The sequence below is a fragment of the Schistocerca serialis genome, chromosome 4 (genome assembly GCF_023864345.2).
Source record: "Schistocerca serialis cubense isolate TAMUIC-IGC-003099 chromosome 4, iqSchSeri2.2, whole genome shotgun sequence".
In the NCBI taxonomy this organism is placed as follows: domain Eukaryota; kingdom Metazoa; phylum Arthropoda; class Insecta; order Orthoptera; family Acrididae; genus Schistocerca; species Schistocerca serialis.
The window spans coordinates 813,192,386-813,213,292 of NC_064641.1; positions in this window are offsets into that span (position 1 = coordinate 813,192,386).

Sequence of the window (20,907 nt, forward strand, 5' to 3'; positions counted from 1 at the left end):
TACGTACAGCTATGAGCCACTAGCGTATTTCAATTTTGTCAATGGGATTTGTGCTTTGATGTACGATACCAACAAAATCGTGATATTTTTGATTTATTGTAGCTGTGTATTCCTGTCTATGGATTTTTGTACACTATCTAATTTACGTCTTTCAGGCACACAGAAACACCCATTTACTGCAAACCCTAAAACCAATTTCAAGTGCTACCCCGTTGCATATATACTTAATATACCAGGTCTCTCAGAAACATACTGTTTTCACTTATCAAATTTCAAATTAACTATATTGGTTGCGCACCTCACAAGTTTTCCGTGGCTTATATTTCATATTGCAGACTTACGTCCCCTTGCTCCACCGACAAGTGACTGTCTCATCTCTCGGTTTCCTTAGTGTCATACGTTGGCTGACTTACGTTTCAGTATTACTCGTCATCTCTGACCACTTTGGCAGTTTACTAATATTGGTCTAAACAGTTTATCTGTGCGTAACATAAATTATCCCACTGGATGAGAGGAAGTGTGCAGTCAATGTGGATAACCTTCTTTGGGTAAGGCAAGTTTTAAAATTACTCTAGAGGGCATGTTCTGGGCCCTGATGGATACAGAGACATATCCACACAAGGGCTCAAAGTACACTGTTGCTGTCCCTATTGAAACCTTCACCAAAACCTCAAACAATAAAAATGACGTTGTAGTTCCATTTCTCTATTATCCGTGTTACGAGTGTTCTTGTAACCAATTATGTAATTTTCGCACGTTGACCACTGCAACAAACTTTGCAGCCTAACAACTCACCAAACTAATTCATAACCAAACCTGCTCCTAAAGAATGAAATACACTGAATATGTACCTTACCATTTTATAAGTAATGAAACCAAAGAATGCAAAGATGCAAAACTGAAATTATTCATTAATATATCATGATATTTATAGCTCATCTTGATACTGCCAAGCTTCATCCTCAGTAACCCGTTTATAACGTTTATTTCACCCCGACAGAGAAACAGTCAATGCAAGTCAACCTGTACATAAAACTTTCTTCGTGAACAGATCTTTTTTACACTGCTTAATGCAATCCACGTCAACTCTTCTCGCTTCCTATTTGTAAAACAATTAAGAAAGGACAACAGTTTACTACCATTTAATAGCAGTACCACTTTCCTTTCTTCCTAAAAATAAAGTTATTTAATAATAATTAATTTTGTAAAGTTGGTTAAACATTGAATAGTATAATATTTAGTGTATTTTGACTTCCTAATAAAACGTTTAATAGTGTGTTTCCAGATGCTCCGTCGAGTTGCTTCTAGTATGTGCACAATACAGCGAAGGCGACTCAAGACGTCATCTTCAGCTGCTGAGAGTATTCCAGCCCATGAAGCAGACGGTTGGGTGGGTTTTCGTAGTACTGTGCACAAAGTGGAAGCAAAAACTCAGAGGAATACCTGGAAGCACACTGTTAGTTAATCTTACTGAGAAACCTGAAGATAAAAGACCATTATTCATATTGTGATAAAATAATTGATACGTCACTGGAGATCCAGAACGTTGTCTTAGTATACCACAATGCATGTACGTGCGTGGAAGCCAGTACAAATACTCTTTTTACCTTGTTCCTTATTTTTCGCTCTCCAGCAGAAATGACCACATGTTTTTACCTGGGATACTAAGCATAAATGATATTCTCAGCAATTGGATGCAATCGTCGTTAGAGAGACTGCAAATGGACAGTACAAGAAAAATTGCTTTTACCTTGTATTTAAATGATTTCCTTAAATAAGTTGTTCTCAACAAGGTCATTAAAGTCAGTGTCTCTGGTTCTGGCCTGAACTCTTGTACAAAATAAGCCGTACAGCTAAAGACGTACTTTGTGGGTTACGCTCGAAAGTTATACCAGGTGAAGTGAAGAAGAAGTCAGAGCAAGCTGAACACTGCGTAAAGACCAGGCGAGAAAAGTAATTCCTGACAACGACGCAGCATCCAAAAATACGTCGTTGGTGGAAAATTTAATCAAGGGTCTGTAAAAATAATATTAGTGTTCAGTATACCTGGTACTATCTCTTTTCTACAAGCAGAATTTAAATTTACTTGAAGTAACTACTTGCAGTGTCATTACTTCCTGTCTGTTTACTCGTCATTTGTTTAGTTGATTACCTGATTCATTTTTGTTTATACATGCACTAATACTTTCCTTGGACTATTCCTCCCCATTTCTTTTTACATAGCGCTGAACCAAGGTACCTTTAGCTGACCTTCCCTAACATTTTGCGTTTCAGTTTCAGTTTTTCATTCTAATATTAGCAGGTCTCCTCTCATGGTGCCATTACTTACTGTCACATCTCATCCTCCCAGATACCTCATCGTTAGCTGCATTTGATGACCAAATACTAGGTCAATCCCACTCACAGATATTTGTAATATCTTCTATTGGGAAATATGTTTCCCTCATGCAATCCCTAGCTTCCTGGTCAGTATGCATCTCATCTTACAATTCCTCGCCGGCCGGTGTGGCCGTGCGGTTAAAGGCGCTTCAGTCTGGAATCGCGTGACCGCTACGGTCGCAGGTTCGAATCCTGCCTCGGGCATGGATGTGTGTGATGTCCTTAGGTTAGTTAGGTTTAATTAGTTCTAAGTTCTAGGCCACTGATGACCTCAGAAGTTAAGTCGCATAGTGCTCAGAACCATTTGAACCATTGTTTTACAATTCCTCACTTTCTTCCTCCATCCCTACCTGTACTTGTTTCCAACCTAATACTTGCAGTAATAATACGTTGTTCCCTTTCTTTATTCATCATTAAATTATTTTTCATCTCTCAGTAACACTAGTCAAACTTTTTTACTCAACTTATGAACATCTCTAATACAATCATGCTAACTTTCTGGACAATTTATCCTTCTCTTCTGGACGTAACACGAGGAACACTTTGGAACTTCATTCGCTTTTCACTTTTTATACTTGCTCTGAGTATTAAGTATTCTGGTTGTAGGCGCAGAAGTCTTACTTTCTTATAAAACTTTGTCCTTATTCAGATCCAACATTATACAACTAATGTCATTTGAAAATGCATCACGTATCACGGCCTACAGACGTCAGAAAACATCATCCGATGAAAGTTGTTTATTTTCTTTCGTTTGCCAAATTTTGATCAAACGAATTAAATTCATTCCCCGGTGTTATTTCTGTTAACTGAACGAAACATATTTTCCACAATCAGTTCCATATTACATACTGTTTTGAAGATGCTCTCGGTCACAAAATATGTTGTCGCTTTTAACATTAGGATAGGCATTCATTGTCAAAAATACCTTTTTTATTTACTCAAAGGCTCTTATCAGATACCAAACACCTGCTTGTGTCATTACAAGTTTCATAATGCAGATGGTACGTTTGATCTCAACTTTCCTGGTCGCCATATAAAAACTCATTGTTTGCATTTCTAATTTTAAAAAGTTTAAAAAATAATGTCGTTATGCATAAGGAGAAAACTTAAACTTCTTATGGGGCAGGAATTCACAGTTTTTCATAGCCAATGAATATGCTGATCGTATACGCACAAATGTGTGTGTGTGTGTGTGTGTGTGTGTGTGTGTGTGCAAATAGAGAGAGAGAGAGAGACAGAGAGAGAGAGAGAGAGAGAGAGTGGGAGCAAGAGTTAATGTTTTATGTAATGCCAGTATCAGACGAAGGATATAATTAGAATTTTCAGTATCTATGGTCCACTTCAACCTTCATCTCTGTGCTGAAAGCCATGTAGGACGTGTATGTGACAATTATTTGCCCCTCCCTCCCCTCCTATCACTGATGTCACAAGCCACTTCTCCTTACCTGTGATGTCACCATCGTAACATAACTTCCCTGTCATCCCTCCCCTTAACTTCCACAGCCAATCACAACGCAATATTTTAGCCGAGATTGAATTTAAACAGCTACTAACAATGAAGCCACATAGCAATCTTCTTGGCTCTGCTCAATGGTATCCGAATTACCTGAACTTCTTGCGCCACATTCAAAGAATTTATCTAAAAATCAGAGAAGGGTATAACCGTAGCACTTACACATTTAAATCACATTAGAAAACCATACGCCACATGAATTTGTACCATGCTGACATGTATGAAAATGATCTGAATATTGCATCAAGTCCAAAAACGTAAAGATATTGATGGAAGTGTTGTGACGTACAGTAATTTTGCACCAAAAATACGCAGGCACAAGATGATTACTTAAAAGAGGTGATCAGCTGTTTGCAGAAATATATATGTACCAAACAGATGTCAGGTTACTGGAGAACGTGTGGAGGTGTAATATAGTTGAGGGACAACGTGAAAAAAGAACTGTGGAGAATTTGCGTATTTGAACATTTGAGAGAAATACTCATAGGTTATACCCGTAAAGTGTATGGCTATTTTCGAATAAATAAACTGTATTGCATTTGAGTAAGTTCTGTTATGGACGTGGATACTTCGGTGAGAAACATTATAAGATGTTGTTTAGTTTCTCAAAGGGTTAGGGACCCGAAAATTCCTTATAAATTCACAGCGGATCCAGTGATGTGAAAAGGGTTATGGGATATGATTGAAATGCATTCTTTTGGCGTTTTGCCCTCAGAGAAAAGTGATTACAGTAGCTGCCGGCGGTGATTGATGATCGTCCAAGTACGTTCACCTACACCCTTCGAAAGATACCACTTAACGCGCTATAACTAGGTGTCAGCAAAAAGCTGTTTTATAAAATGTCAAATAGCAAAGAGAATTTTATCGCGTAAAGGCAGTCAGTTAGTAATCACAGTATTTGAAAAATTTCTAGAAAACCATAACATAACGCACATTAGAATATCTATGTCTGACCTGTAGGGAACCTTCCGGCAAGAAAAATGAAAGATTTTGGGAAGATTTGTCGAACTAATTGTGCGACCTACATTGTGGGTGCCGCTGTTGTCAGTACTGCAGAGGCCGCCTACCTGTTCCTGCAATTCAGCTGGTGAGAGACAATTTAAAACCTACCGCTGACAAAAGGTTATGTATGTGTAACACCTGAGCGCAAAAACCACAATTGATTATAGGAGAATTATAATGGTGAGACCAGTCTGTCAGAGATCAAAGTTAAGTAAGGAGATCGGTAAGTTCTAATATGAAATACCATAGTAGGTTCTGGAAATGCCTCATCCAAAAGCTGCGGTATTAAGGGTCTGTAAGGCACAAGCCACATGCAACCTTATCGTATAATGCACAAAAGAAAGCTACACAAAGGGGTGACGTGGTCCCAAGTATTCCATATAAGAAAGGAAGGTTGTGCACTGATATCATAGTGCAAGAGTTACTAGATATTGTTTAACAAGGAAAGTTCAGCTGAACGCTAAGACTTAGAACTTAAGTACTAATAAAGAAAAATTATCTCACGAAGAGCAAATGACAACAAACCTTGGTAGTTTCAAGCAGTACAAGATGTGTTAGCTATGAATGAAGATGGAGAAAAAGTTTGTATATTGCCATAGTTGAATTCAAAGGTGCGGTGCAGGATAATTGATATACTTGTAGTAATTATCAGTTGATATGAGGCGAGGATTTAATGGTGAGATCTCTATCTACATAAGTGGCGTAGTTCGTATATGAAGAGCCCGTCGGGCTAGCCGTGCGGTGTAATGCACAGCTTCCCGAGAGCGAAGGCGTTCCGGTACCCGGCACAAATCCGCCCGGCGGATTAGTGTCGAGTTTCGGTGTACTGGCAAAACTGTCGATGGTTTTTAAGACGGTTTTCCATCTGCCTCGGCGAGTGCGGGCTGGTTCCCTTTATTCTGCCTCAGCTACACTGTGTCGGCGATTGCTGCGCAAACGCTGTCTCCACGTAAGGGTACACCATAATCACTCTACCTCGCAAACAGTGGGATTACACTCATCTGGAATTAGACGTTCCCAGGTGGTCCTCTGGGGGCCGCACCGCACTATGACCCTAGGTTCGGTGTGGGGTGGCGGTGCGGTGCGTGGTCTGCTGTAGCCTGTGGTGGGGCTGTTTCCCACTGAGGGCTACGCCGGGGATGAAGCCTCTCCGCCGTTTCTAGGTCCCCACTTCAATACATACATACCCATATAAAGTAGTGCTGGTGCACACAAATGTTCAAAGATGTAATTATATTTTAAAAGTTTATTTGAAACTACTGAAGTGTGTGATGAGATAAAAGAAATTATTCAGATAGTGAAGGGAGACGAAAATGTAATAGTCATGGGTGACTGGAATTCGATGGTAGGAAAAGGAAGAGAATGACACGTAGTAGGTGAATATGGAATGAGGGGAAGGAATGAAAGAGGAAGCCGCCTGGTAGAATTTTGCACAGAGCATAACTTAATCATAGCTAACACTTGGTTCAAGAATCATGAATGAAGGTTGTATACATGGACTGGGCCTGGAGATACACGAAGGTTTCAGATAGATTAAATAATGGTAAGACAGAGATTTAGGAACCCGGATTTAAAAAGTGTGATGTGATTTAAATGTGATGTGATTTAAATAGTGTGATGTGCTGCTACCGTTTTGCAAAATGACTTCTGCCTTTTAGACTGCTACCTGTCTGATCTGCAGTATCCTTCACTGGCAGCCGTTGACGTCGCAACCACTGAAGAAGTGATTTGGAGGCTTCTGCACACCGTCCACCTGTCGCAGTATTCAGGAAGTGCGCTATACACTCTGCCTCGACTTGTACCTTTAAGAAGTCATCGACATCCCCGTCCTTCCTTGGTGGAAGAGCTTTGCTGTTGTTCATCTGAGTAACGTGCGGAACTACTGACAGATTGTCTCAGCACACACCTTCGATGTCTGCGAAAGTACTTTAGTAACATGCCGTCGCTCTCTTGGGCAGTGACGCAAGATCTATGGGCTTCGACGGCCGTCAACGAGATCCGCCACTCGTCCGACACTGCACTGCGAGAGCAGGACGTCACAGGGCGATGTTCTGCACAGATTGCTGAGACAGCGTCACCACCTTCTCAGGCTGTGCATTGGACTGTCGTTGGCTTGGGCGCTCAAACAGAGAAGAGTACGTGTTGTAAATTTTAGTGTAATAAAATCGCTTTCCGCTAATTTCGTACCATTAGCGCCCAGCGCACCAACCGACCTGCCTCACTGCACTCTACGCTCCTTCTTCCTGACCGGAGAAGACGTCCGTGCAGCCCCTAGATTTCCTCAGCCTTTGAAAAAAGTTATGTGAGAGCCCCTTCTGAGCCCATAGTTCTTTACCACAAAAATTTATTCTTGTGAGTTGTTTTACATGTAACCAGTAAATAAATAATGCCTGCACGGAGTACTGCCAATAATTATTTATCAGTTGAATGTATCGTACATCAATAGATATAGGTATTACTACACATAATAATCATAATAGTAATAATGATAATAATAATAATAATTGTTACAGCTACTAAAATAAACAGACCTAGCCGGCCGGAAAGGCCGAGTGGTTCTAGGCGCTACAGTCTGGCACCGCGCGACCGCTACGGTCGTAGGTTCGAATCCTGCCTAGGGCATGGATGTGTGTGATGTCCTTAGGTTAGTTAGCTTTAAGTAGTTCTAGGTTCTAGAGGAGTGATGACCTACGAAGTTAAGTCCCAGTCCCATAGTGCTCAGAGCCATTTATTAAACAGACCTAACATGTAGTGAGAAAATTTGCATTACTTTGTTATCTCGATTTAAAAAGCCTGGTTGTAACCATTTTGTTAGCTGGACAATTAAGTACAACAGTTGGTGTAACAGTGAAGCATCAATTCTTGCAGCTGATGAAATTATCGACTACATAACTAAGCTCATTTTAGAAGCAAATTCAAGCACTATTGGTAATAGTGCTAGATGATTAAGTTTCCCTTGTCCTAAGGTTGAACTTAAATGATTTTCGATTAATGCTAATTTACTAAATCCCCTCTCGGGTGAAGGAAGTCACTAATAGGGTAATGAAAATCCTGAGTGCAATGAAAAGTTCAGGAAATGCAGTTGTAATCTCAACTTATAAATATCTTTTAGAAGAAGTAATAGAAGCAGTTTGTATTCTTTTGGGTTTGTCAAATGGGGAAAAGTAGGTGCACTCACTGACTTAAATCATTTGTGTGCATTTCATAGGATTTTCACTCAAATCATCAGTAAGTTTTAATTAATTTCTTAACCTTACACTAACATCTAAAATTGTAAATATTCTGAGAATCTGTTCAAAAGCTGCACAAGTTTTTAACATGCCGGAGTGTGTCTGGTGCTTCAGTACCACATTAATTAGATTCTTCAGCGGGAACCTTCCCATCCCTTCCCAAACTTCCCTCAGTAGCCATTTTCTGTAGCTCTGCTCAATAATTCAGGCCGGAGTGCTTTTACATACTTCGTTAACCGTCGGAGATTTAATATTTTTCACTTCAGTATCAAGGGTTACATCTTTTGACTGCAGGATGAAACTTCTTATATTTATGTAGTCTAAAATGCTCCATCAAACCTTCAAGAGAACCATGTTTCAGAGAAATAATTGATCAGCCCGTTTACTTCTGCTACCCCATCACGAGACAAACTCCACTGACTTCCTGCGTCTTTTAAAGCACCTGTTTCTTCTGGTAATCTTTCTGCTATCGTTCTCTATGCCTGAGTTCACCCGTTCCATTCTGTTTCAGAAAGGCCATGAAGAGATGGACCGGCAGTGTATTTAAGTAACCTGGGCTTCTCTGTGCGCTTGCACTGAAGAAATTGTACAGCTGGTTCAGCTGTACAATTCTTGCAGATTGTAATGCTACTAAATTCAGAGTCCAAAGTGCACAAGGAGAAAATGTTACCAGCGAAGAAGTATCTCTAATTTTCGCTTCCACACCTTTCATTTGCCCAGCCATATTTGCTCCATCAGCAAAGTATTCACCACGTTAGAGCCGAAAATTACTTCCATGCTCATTAAAGACATCTTTGTCACCACTGCCAATTGCATCAACTGTCTTTTTCTGAAAATCAAAATATTCGTTGAACCTCTCATGCGTTTTCCATTTAGATTCACATTTGTTACAAAAATGTACCTTAAAATCAGAACATTGTGTTCTGTCTTAGACACATTTGGAGCAGCAGCGCAAATAAGTGAATCAGACCTCCTTGCTTTCCTTATGAGATGTTCTTTAACATGTTAATCCTACACAAAGGTAAACGGTTGTTCTGTGCTCTCCAAAATAGAGTGGTTTTAATAATGTTTCTCTGCACCGGTTTTAATATAAATTGTATGTTCTCTTAAAAATGGGTCGTATTTAGCCAGTAACTCCATGGAACCCAAGAGGTTACCATTATCGGTCCCTCCTAACTCGTGAGTACTTACCCCAAAAGTCAAATCTCGTGAGGCTAGGAAGACAGCGACATCTAAAATTAATTTTAACAGCTCACGTAAAAAGTCTCTTTCTCTCAGAAATAATTTCTGGAACATGGAATAAACACTTCCAACTACTAGGCTTCATTCATATTGTCTCCATGCTAAATAATTATTTTTATGTAACAAACTATTCTCATCAGCAGCAAGAATACAGCTCTATGCATATTCTTTTCGTATGGTCAAATACTTCGTCTAGTTTAGCTGACCCCGATGTAACAGGACCTTTAGTATTATTCTGAAGTAATAAACATGGCCAACAGAAGAGTTTTTTCTTACCGTCACTACAGTAGACAGTCTCTTTTTATTTCAAATTTGTTATTAGAGCATTGGGAATAAAAGTGTTGCTATTTTCTACTCAGTTCGTTGGAAAACTGTTGAACTGCTCAGAGGTCAATTCTGGAAACGGCCTTTCTAAGAGTCACGTCCGGATCGTTATTATTAAATTGATATGGTCATTGCCCAAGTCCGTTCGGATTCCGGTCAGTCAATACGTCCATCAGACTCAAACTTTTCTTCTCTTACCTTTCCTTCGTCAGGTGGCAAAATGGCTGCATCAGATGCAGTTAGTTCGGAAAAAGTTTCTGTTTCCGCTGACTTTGAAGTATTACATAGATTTGATACTGGATTATCCTTTGGCAAAAAGTAGCTGCGTACTAAATTCTTATTTTCTCCAGCACTTTCACATATTTCTCGTCGTGTTTGCGTTTTTCTAACCGTTCTTTGAACTAACTTTATGAGCATAACCCAACACTTTCCTTGAAATAAATAATTGAAACACCCATTAAAATATGTTTAGACGATACGGTAAGCGTTAAATAGCAATGTAAGTAATAGTGTTAATTTACTTCTGTTTCTTAAGTGAATAAATGAAAATAAGCACAATACTTCAGTCTGAAACACACCGCAAGTAAGACACCTGTAAGCCGACAATAGAGCGAAGTGTGAAAACAACGATTGCCACTACTGTTGCCAACGCCGTTTTAACGAAAATAGTAATGTCACAATGCTGGAGCCTCTGTTACCGTAGGGCTGCTATAAACGGAATAAACGATAGTCTTCTCACCAAACGAGTTTTAGAAAGTCGCTCAGTGTATCAGGAGCTACTTTTCAAAAAACGTTATGTCCCGTAAAGTAAATTTTTCAGGAGAAGCGAAAAACGTTTACCACAAAAAACACAAAAAATATTCGAAAAATTTTTACGAATTTGACACTACATACTCAGGTAGGGCAGTTAATCAAAATGTGTTTAATACAAGGAAACTGCTTTTTATACTTTCAAGCTATGAGCACTTTAGTGATGGACAAAGTGCGTTCTGTTGAGTTGTATTGGACAATCTGCCTTTTGATGTAAGCTATTTTGGACACAATGCGTTTTGATTAGTTTTCAGTGACATAGAACTGGTAAAAATACTTTTTATTGTTTGAAAATACATTTTGTAGCATTCAGTGAAACATTTTAACACCAGAAGTACGGACAAAAGACGTGCTTTATTTACAATAACAAAATTCACAATATTTTCCACAAGACAGGCTCCTCTTCTACACAGTCACAAACAATATCTTCGACAGTAAGTCCGTTACATGGAAGGCTGATAGTCTGAGTAGAAAATTGAAGTATTTCGTTTTCTCTCCAGTTGTTTCTATATCTGAGGATTATTAGTTTTTCCACATCATCTTTCTTTTCTTGTTTCAGCCTCATCAGTGATGATACTTTGCAGATATTTGATACTTTCTTCAAGCATTATCCATGTTTACCTAATGGAAAAAAGCCCTTTGAAGGTGATGTGAGTTTTGATTTTCACATAAGTTACCCTTTCACTTACCTTATATTTCTTCAGATGGGTCCTTTTCAGATCACTGATCCCATCTACAGGCCTCAAAATTGTACTTAGCTCCTTGAAATCAAATATGTCCCAGTCTTTCCCTAAAATCCTTGTTTCGCCCACTTCTCCATAAACATCCTGGTACGTGTTTGGATTCAATGTTTCTGAAATTTTACGAAGTTTCTTTCCTACTCGTCAAAATTGTCTGTCAGGAGGTAAAAAAGAATGTCCTCGAACTGGAAAGCAGGGAAGTCCACCAGTCACATACATTGGAGATTCTTTGAATAACCAGAACGCAATTGCATGAATAACGTGCTGACTTTGTTTTGGCCAGTACATCCATCTGCGAATAATCTGAGAAGTGTGACAGACGTCAGTGGTAAATTTCTTGACGAAATCGTTGATGGACAAGGAAATTTCTTGTGACCTTCTACCTGCCTGCATTTCATTCCAAATGTAAAATGTAAGTTCTGTACCTGCCACATTTGTTACACAAAACGAGTACAGAGGTATCTGTCTTGCATAGCATGCTTCACCAATAGATAATTTTGGGAGAGGTTGTACCTGCTGTAAATCAAAGGAAAATGTCAGGCTACAGTCATACGTTTGCTTCATTAATGTGTAAAAAGCTCTAGCTCTTAATTTATGTGACCCAGTTTCAATCATTACCTTATTCTTTGTGTTGATGTCTGTAGCAGTTTTCATTTGGTGATACATTCTATGGCAGAAGCTACAGGTACCACTTGCTGGAGTTTCAAAACCTAGATTAAATTTGGTATCAAATATTTTCGTACAAAATGTTTTATTCACTTTCAGATCAGATGTGACTGAATTTTTATACATGATAAACAGTTATTTTACACTCAGGTCACTTGGCAGATACAGGCACTGGCTCTTACTTCTGGGGTAATGACTCTTCCTTGCTTGTAGATGTGAAATGAATTCAGTTACCTGTTTCCTTTTTGCACTATACTTCCAGCTTGATGGTCTCATCCTCTCTTGTCAAGCACTCCTTCACCTGTTTTAAGGCCATAAGCAGTGGTGTGCACTCTTCTTTGACCAATGCCAAAAAGCTTTCTGAAGAAAGCAGCACACAAAGGAACCCTACCACATTTGGAATAAACGTGAAAAGCATTAAAATTAGCAATTAGAATATTATTCCTCTAAAACGTTTTATCAGAGGAAGAAATCATAAATTTGACGATTTTTTACTTACACGATACTGTACTGTTAGAACTGTTGGTTTATTTTTCGGATCATTCCGTACTCTCCTGCGCTTAGGACTGCTCACACTAAGAAGGAAGGAAAGCCTTTTATCTTGTTCCTCTTTGTCTATCTTAGCAAACACTACCCACTTAGTCTTGTGTAGGCCGTTAACAGGAATCTTTCTGCTGGCAAGGAGGTTCGAAGCTCATGAGATGAGGATCCTTATCCCGATACCTGACAATGTAAAATTACTGGGGAAATAATTATACTGGTAAGCACAACTACATTAATTTTTTTAGTTTTGCGATAACGGTAATTTTATCACTCTTGACTCTTACCTGTTTTCATTAATTCCCATTTTGATTTGCTCTTCATTCGTTTTCTCTTGCCAAGATTCATTTCCTCTCCAACAGTCATACATTCACTTGCTATATTGCTCTCCATCTTAGCACAACAACGCTTTTACGTCGGACGTCTTTTATACACAACAACACTGTAATACTGAAAAGGAATATTAACCTATCATTGTTGGTCAGTTAAAAGGTTTCGCTTTAGTCTGCCAGTCTTACATTGTTGCCAACACACCTTAATAAAACAAAATAAAGGCAACTGTAGGACTTAATGCTGTTTGATTCAATCATAGTGGATGACAAAATGTTACTTTTTGCATGTGCTACTTTTGAGCGCTCTTGTTGAAGGTGTTAAAATGCGTTTGGACGCAATCTGATTGCAGGAGTGAGTAGAGCGGGTAATAAAATACCGGGTTTCATATCAAACTCTATTTTGTCCACCAGTGTACATTATTGCATTTTGAAAAGTTGCTCCTCGTATATTCAAATATATTTAATAGCTGACAAACGTGCTAATCGCTGAATATGGGGATCTATCGTTTAATTTGACGATAACAGTATTGAGTCACTGCTGCTACTATCAACACATGCTGTAAAGTTGATTTTAATAGTTAGAAGAGTATAGCGTGTCCAACTTTTCTTGAGTTGTGTCAGAGGCCAGTGCAGGGAAGGACGAGTAATAGCAACTATGGGTGTGGGCCGAGGAATATTGTGCTGGGAGCATCTGCGGCATTTCTACTAACGTCTGCAGCTAGTGCTACATTCTGACCACTTGTCGTAAAGGAACTGAGGCACAAAAGTAACAAAGTTTCACGTGTGGCACTTATCTGTAACAATTAAACTCAAAAGAAATCAAATTAAGGCTATAGCACAATGTGAAACAGTAATCTGAGTACGAGCATTGCCTAATAGTTACAGCAGCAACACCCAGTGTCAACTGGTACAGACTATCAGTAGTTACAAGCAGAGTGGCAAGCGTCAAGGAAACTTACGTGTTCTGTAGATCAGTGACAATCAAAAAACTTTGGTCAAGCTATAAAATCTTTAAATAAAATCGCCAAAGTACATATAGCATACAGAGACAATTTTTTCAACGTGCTCCTCAAAAGCCCAAGGCCCCGACATCACAGACGGTAATGGTAAAAGTCTCAACAGGATCTTAATGATTCTGTGTGACAGTTGAATTTTGTGCTGAAGACATACGTCTACTAATTGATGCCAGCCTCGAAACAACACCATAGCAGTGCCCATAATCATGTAGACTCGTATCAAGAAAACAAGTATTTGTGATTTCATCTGCTGCAGCCCTATGGCTAGTATAGCCGCGAGCCTAAAGCGAGCCATTGCACTGATTCTTCTGATTAGTGTATAAAATAACATTTTTATGGAACGTAAGTCTTCTGGACTAAATGGATATAGCTGTAAAGTACACAAAATTAAAATTCTTTATTCATTCTAGTATATCTTCTCAGAAAAGTTTACTTTCTTAGGAAATAACAAGATCGGGGAACGGCAGGTGAGCTACGTTGGAATCTTCATCCCTTGTTTTCCACGGAGTGCTATAGTTTAATTACGAGTAAAAGATCGCACTGTACATTACACATGAAATAATAGGTTCTAGAAATGTAAGAATGATTTAACGGGTTTCAAGAAGATTGTGAACAACACAAAAAGCTGAGAAACTCGAAAGCAAAATATAACAATTTTATAAAAGCTGTATAATAATTTCTTACATATTACTGCAGTAAACTTATGCTTCGTCACATAAAATGATGCTGCAAAACTTTGTCACTGTTTCCCAAAGCTACGTCAAATGCTACATGGTGTCAAGGGCATGCGACACGGTAAGGAAGGTGTTTTAGTGACGACAAGTCACGCAAATGGCGAAATACACTGACGTAAGGGACTTCCACAAAGTGAATATTGATACAGCTCTGAGCTTGGGAATGAGCATCTCAGAAATGGCACGCTGGTGGCCTGTTTGCATGCTACGGTCGTCAGCATTTATGAAAAGTCTAAAGGACGGAGAAACCACAAGGTACGTTAAAACACGCAACATCCCTGGTAAACACCCGTTAATGGACCTCCAGTCTCACTAGTTAAAAAGTTTTAAGTATATCACGACATATCAGTTTCTTCGGTGAAATTAAAAACAAAGACGGCAGCGATAACTGTGCAATTGGAACTCGACTAGTAAATTCAGAGGAAAGAACCGGTAAGTGGGAATACTACTGTGAACTTTGCTGACTGCGTGACGGAAGAGGAATCATTGACTGACATGAGATCGGGGATGCAGTACTAGGATCCGAAATTAAAAGAGCTTCGTATGACTTAAGATCAAATAAGGCATAACCGATGGATAAAATTCCATCATAGCTTCTAAACTCTTTGTTGGAAGTTGTGCAGGATGTAGGAACCGGTGATGTGAGACATTCGGAGAAACATCGTTCTCACAATTACGATGACAGCAAGAGACGAAATGTGCAAGAATCATCACACATTCTGCTTATTAACACCTACATCTGAGTTGCTGACAAGAATAATTTACAGAAAATAGGAAAGGAAAACTGAGAGTCTGTTAGATGACGATACGTTGGCTTTATGGAAGATAAAGGCTTCAGAGAGGCAGCTTTGACGTTGCGGCTTATAGTGGAAGGTAGATTAATGGAATACCAAGGCACGTTCATTTGATTTGTCGACTTGGAAAAAGCGTTCGACAATGTAAAATGGTTCGAGATATTCGAAATTCTTAGACATATATGCGTAAGTTATAGGGAATGTGGGTACTATAAAATATGTAAAATAACCAAGAGGGAAGTATATGTATGGCCTGAAAGCGGGGTAGTCGCAGGGTCTCGGGCGGCTTGTCACGGTCCGTGCGGCTCTCCCTGTCGGTGGTTCGAGTTCTCCGTTGGGCATGGGTGTGTGTGTTGTCCATAGTGTAATTTAGTTTAAGTTACATTAAGTGGTGTTTAGGCTTAGGTACCGATAACCTCAGCAGTTTGGTCCCATAAGACATTACCATGGATCTAATTTTTAAGGTCTGAAGACCAAGATTAAAGAGCTCTATTTAAAAATAGTGTACGAAATGGATGTACTCTTTCGCCCTTGCTGTGAAATCTATACACGGAAGAAGCAATGATGGAAATAAAAGAAAGGTTAAGAGTGGGATTAAATTTTACGGTGAAATGGTTCCAGTGTTACGATTTCCTGTCAACATTGCTACCCTCAGGGATATGAAGAAGGATAATGTATCTGTGGAATGGGATGATCAGTGTAAGACGTATAAAATATGGATTGACAGTAAATCGAAGAGAGACGGAAGCAGTAGCAAGTAGAAGAAATGAGAACAGCGACAAAGATCTTAATTTTGGATCACAGAGTTGACAAAATTATTAGAATAGAAGTATTTGAAACGTGGTTCCAAATGTTCAAAATTAGCTACACTGGTAAGGCAAGGAAACAAATTCTCTGTAGAATCGGCGGTGAAAGGAATATATGGAATACACTGAGCAGAAGGAGGGACAGCATGATAGGATATCGGTTAACATATCAGTGAATAGCCTCCACGGTTGCAGAGGGAGCTGTAGAGGGAAACTGCTGTAGAGGAAACAGAGACTGGAGTACATCCAGCAAATAACTGAGGACGTCATATGTACGAGGTGCATTCAAGTTCTAAGGCTTCCGATTTTTTTTCTAATTAACTACTCACCCGAAATCGATGAAACTGGCGTTACTTCTCGACGTAATCGCCCTGCAGACGTACACATTTTTCACAAACGCTGACGCCATGGTTCCATGGCAGCGGTGAAGGCTTCTTTAGGAGTCTGTTTTGACCACTGGAAAATCGCTGAGCCAATAGCTGCACGGCTGGTGAATGTGCGGCAACGGAGGGTGTCTTTCATTGTTGGAAAAAGCCAAAAGTCACTAGGAGCCAGGTCAGGTGAGTAGTGAGCATGAGGAATCACTTCAAAGTTGTTATCACGAAGAAACTGTTGCGTAACGTTAGCTCGATGTGAGGGTGCGTTGTTTTGGTGAAACAGCACACGCGCAGCCCTTCCCAGACGTTTTTGTTGCAGTGCAGGAAGGAATTTGTTCTTCAAAACATTTTCGTAGGTTGCATCTGTTACCGTAGTGCCCTTTGGAACGCAATGGGTAAGGATTACGCCCTCGCTGTCCCAGAACATGGACACTATCATTTTTTCAGCACTGGCGGTTACCCGAAATTTTTTTGGTGGCAGTGAATCTGTGTGCTTCCATTGAGGTGACTGGCGCTTTGTTTCTGGATTGAAAAATGGCATCCTCGTCTCATCCATTGTCACAACCGACGAAAAGAAAGTCCCATTCATGCTGTCATAGCGCGTCAACATTGCTTGTCAACATGGCACACGGGCAGCCATGTGGTCGTCCACCAGATTCGTGGTACCCACCTGGATGACAGTTTTCGCATTTGCAGGTCGTCATGCAGGATTGTGTGCACAGAACCCACAGAAATGCAAACTCTGGAAGCGATCTGTTCAACAGTCATTCGGCGATCCCCCAAAACAATTCTCTCCACTCTCTCGATCATGTCGTCAGACCGGCTTGTGCGACCCCTAGGTTGTTTAGATTTGTTGTCACACGATGTTCTGCCTTCATTAATCTGTCGCACCCACGAACGCACTTTCGACACATCCATAACTCCATCACCACTTGTCTCCTTCAACTGTCGATGAATTTCAGTTGGTTTCTTACCACGCAATTTCAGAAAATGTATGATTGCACGCTGTTCAAGTAAGGAAAACGTCGCCATTTTAAGTATTTAAAACAGTTCTCATTCTCGCCGCTGGCGGTAAAATTGCATCTGCTGTACGATGCTGCCATCTCTGGGACGTATTGACAATGAACGCGGCCTCATTTTAAAACAATGCGCATGTTTCTATCTCTTTCCAGTCCGGAGAAAAAAAATCTGAGGCCTTAGAACTTGAATGCACCTCGTAATTGCTACTTTCAGATGAAAAGTTTGGCAAAGGGGAGGTGTCGTGACTCAAAAAAAGGTGACTGCCAATGGGTTCCACGGAACTGGGAGTTCAATATATTACGAGTAACTGAAAATTTTCACAATACGACGCATTTGGGATCAGCAAAGTGACTCTGTATAAACATGAGCGTACTGCGGTGAAAACTAAATCTGAAACTGAAATAACGGTGATACTGAACACTGGACTCATTTGTCAGCGTGCTGCTACGTGCTTGCGAGAGGCAGAACGACCATCGCAGACAGAATCTCACAGCGGCATTGCGTGCTGCTCTCCGAATGCAGTTGCTGCCGTGACGTTTAATTACGTGTTGACGCAACCCGCAAAGCCACGACGGATGACGTGACCACGGAACAGCTTTTGCCCGTACTCTGGTGCCGTGTTTGCTGACCACGTTCTCTGTGCAGCTGTGTTTGTACAGTGTGGTTCTAACACTAATGAAAATAGTAGCCACGGACGTCAAGTTCTGCAAGTAGTGAAAACACCAGAAATCAAATCGTAAAATTACGAACTCGATATGGAATAGCATACACTCTGATGGTATGTAGTGCGATGTATTACTGTGATGTTTTCCAGGGAACATAGTAGCTTTCTTTGTTTACGTACAGATGGAATGCGTGGATGTCATGCAGGAATCACAGACGACGCCGCCAAAATGAAAATCTCTCAACTGTGACGCTGAAAATATTGTGAGAGAAATCTACAAAGATAGTGAATAGCATTCAGGTTTTAAATACTATTCAATGTGAAATAACAAAAATATATCTGAAGATGTTTTCTAAAGGTATTTACTTTTAATAACAGGTAGTGTAAATGTTCCAAATAATGAACATAGAGGGCCGCTATGTTAAAGCCCATATTCAAAATGTTTCCACAAGTAAGTTTGATACAAAGAAATTATCAAAGAAAGTCGAAAAGGGTTAGTGAGGGAAAGCATTCACCATCTACGTCCACAAATAAACTCACCAAATCATAGTTCATGGTTTACTTCTATTTGACTATCGACCTAGGTGAAAAATGACTATCTGTATGTCTCCATACATGCCACAATCTGTCTTATCTTAATAAAGCGATAATTACACGAGATAAAGAGTGATTCCGTTGTGGTAACATCGAAAGATCGCAGTGCGGCAACACAGTCAGCAACGCTCATCGATACTACATACATCGGCGATGTGTCACTGAAATCCACAGCGACGAACGAGAGAGGCTGGAGAAGACAAGCCCTCTCTCTGAGCACAACAGTGCTCTCGCATGGGTGTCAAGCTGGAGCTGAGCTTGGAACCGCTCTGTCCAGTTTGTGACCTAAGCTGAAGCTGTCAGCGGCATCGAGTAGCTTTAAAATGTTATTCAAGTCTAAGATGGAAGAGTATTTTTGTAAATTTGGAACGTTGTACTTCAAGAGTCGAGTTAGTGGACCAAGAGGCGCATTAAAAGTCAACTACAGTCGTAACTTATCAAGCACTCCTGTGGCGAAAGATTGTATCAAGTCATGTAATATAGGTAACTAAAATTTCATCCATTGGAGTTACAAAGGGCAGTCTCCCAGAGCCATCAATGAACCTACAGTTATCGCCGGACTATTGTATTTGGTCTGATGATGACATCCGTGATGATGTTACAAGCTTCCAGAAGTAATGCAGATGAATAAATGTATCGATTACAGGAGAGGGAGCCCAATCCTGAAGCGATAGAATCTAAATTTACAAACGAAAGTCGTTCCGATATCTCTGAATGTGGAATACAAGAACCGGTACTGTTGTTGCTAACATTATAAGGTTGGATATTCCAACGAACACGTATAAGTGTTGATTACGATTATATCTCAAATAATTCAGTGCAGATGGCGTACTGTGTACTGACATCAGCAGTCCAGATGTACAAAGTGCGTATTTTAGTAGGCTGCAGTCTGTGCTTACAAGGTGAAGTAGTAATGTCGATCAGCCCCGAATGAATGGGTTTGTAAGATCCACTCTAATTTTACTAAACCTCCAGATAAGTCACAGTTAACTTAGGAAGTCTGTAGAAGATTGAATTAGAGGCCTAAAGTATGACTGGGCACTCTTTCCCATCCGAGGCCTATACAGATAAAGACAACTCTTCTTTTAATCATGTTACTGAGTCGTCACCTAGGATTTCCTGCTACTTGTTTTACCGCAAAGTTTCAGTAGCTGATTTCCCTCGCAGAGGCAGTAACAGCGCCACCTGATTCTCTGGAAAGTGCAGTTCTGTATCATTTATTTCTAAGTGGTGTCGCAGGAAACTGTATCACTTGAAATAACATTCGTGGATGCCCTTACGATGTGTTTATTTACGAAAAAGCTGTCGGCAGTTCGGTTGGGGACGGACATGCAGCCAGGTCCACGCAGCACGAAAACGCACTGGTACCACTGGCGTCACACATGTACTGCCAGATGGAGGGGCTGTAGTCGCGAGGGAAGTTTGAGTGGACCTTAATTCAGGTAGTGAAACCTCCGCCATTGTGGGATCTCGTCCGTTGCTTGCGTGTTGCTGCTCGCAGTCTCCGAGACGAAGAGCAGCAAGGGAATGGAGCTTTTGGGGAAGGCGAACCTAATTCGCCTTCCTCAACTTCTTATTATTAAGTGTAGTATTCTATATGTTATTATTTGTGATGTTCCACTAGAGGTAATTTTCGTACCTAGTGGCCGCTAACGCCCCAGTTACCTGCCCTGGAGATTAGTGTACGTTACACCAGTGTACTTTTCCTCACCTTGGCTAAATGGCTCTGAGCACTATGGGACTCAACTGCTGAGGTCATAAGTCCCCTAGAACTTAGAACTAGTTAAACCTAACGAACCTAAGGACATCACACACATCCATGCCCGAGGCAGGATTCGAACCTGCGAACGTAGCAGTCTTGCGGTTCCAGACTGCAGCGCCAGAACCCCGCGGCCACTTCGGCCGGCTTTCCTCACCTTGCCGCTGCTGTTCAGTAAGGCGTGTAGTTCGGTAGCTTCCTTGATTTGTGGGCCGGGTGGTATTTCTTTTTCTTTTTTTCCTTCTTACTCTGGTAGTAGTGGTCCCTTCTGCTTCTGGATGCTCTAAACACAGGAGTCTGAAGATGTGGTGCTGACCTCCGGTTGCGGCTTGGGTGTGTAATTCCATCGTTACATTGGTCAACAC